The 1,268-nt window shown below is 39.2% G+C and overlaps 1 non-coding gene across 1 annotated transcript; it reads left to right on the forward strand.

The window, feature by feature from the left end:
* The first annotated feature begins 528 nt into the window (after window positions 1-528).
* On the forward strand, window positions 529-636 carry LOC130971940 (small nucleolar RNA R71). The gene has a single exon (XR_009083143.1). It is a non-coding gene; the product is annotated as a small nucleolar RNA R71 (small nucleolar RNA).
* The last annotated feature ends 632 nt before the right edge of the window (window positions 637-1,268 follow it).

Here is a 1,268-nt window from a genome sequence, read left to right on the forward strand (position 1 = left end):
TGATGATGGAAAAGGTTTGCTATTACTAAACCTGTTTCTTCCACCATTGTTATTATTGAAGCCTTGCTTCTGTTGATCCTTCCATGAAAAATTTGGATGATTTTTCCATGTAGGTTTATAGGTGTTGCCAAAGGCTTCACCCATGTAATTCACCTCTGCCATTGCAGGGTTCTCAGGATCATGAGCTTCTTCTTCAAAAGATGCTTCTTTAGTACTGTTGGATGTATTTTGCAATCCATTTAGACTCTGAGAGATCATATTGACTTGTTCGGTCAATATTTTGTTCTGAGCCAGTATGGCATTAAGAGCATCAATTTCAATAACTCCTCTCTTTTGAGGCGTCCCATTACCCACAGGATTCCTCTCAGAGGTATACATGAACAGGTTATTTGCAACCATTTCAATAAGTTCCTGAGCTTCTGCAGGCATCTTCTTTAGGTGAATGGATCCACCTGTAGAGTGGTCCAGTGACATCTTGAAAAATTCAGACAGACCATCATAGAATATATCTAATGTGGTCCATTCTGAAAGCATGTCAGAAGGACACTTTTTGGTCAGCTACTTGTATCTTTCCCAAGCTTCATAGAGGGACTCACCATCTTTTTATCTGAAGGTCTAAACATCCACTCTAAGCTTGCTCAGCTTTTGAGGAGGAAAGAACTTGGCTAAGAAAGTCGTGACCAGCTTATCCCAAGAGTCCAGGCTATCTCTAGGTTGTGAGTCCAACCATGTTCTAGCTCTGTCTCTTACAGCAAAAGGGAAAAGCATAAGCTTGTAGACTTCAAGATCAACTCCATTGGTCTTAACAGTATCACATATCTACAAGAACTCAGTTAAGAACTAATAAGGGTCTTCTGATGGAAGTCCATAAAACTTGCAGTTCTGTTGCAGTAGAGAAACTAATTGAGGCTTTAGCTCAAAATTATTTGCTCCTATGGCAGGGATTGAGATGCTTCTTCTATAAAAATTGGAAGTTGCTGTAGTAAAATCACCAAGCATCTTCCTTGCATTATTGTGTGGATTGGCCATAATTGTTTCTTTTGCTGCTTCCTTTTCGAAAATTTCAATGAGGTCCTCTTCAGAGTTTTGTGCTTTAGCTGCTCTTACCTTCCTCTTCAGAGTCCTTTCAAGTTCAGGATCAGCTTCAACAAGTATGCCTTTATCTTTGTTCCTGCTCATATGAAAGAGAAGAAAACAAAGAAAATATGGAATCCTCTATGTCACAGTATAGAGATTCCTTGAGGTATCGGAGGAAAATAAGAATAGAA

Source organism: Arachis stenosperma, chromosome 3 (assembly GCF_014773155.1).
Source record: "Arachis stenosperma cultivar V10309 chromosome 3, arast.V10309.gnm1.PFL2, whole genome shotgun sequence".
In the NCBI taxonomy this organism is placed as follows: Eukaryota; Viridiplantae; Streptophyta; class Magnoliopsida; order Fabales; family Fabaceae; genus Arachis; species Arachis stenosperma.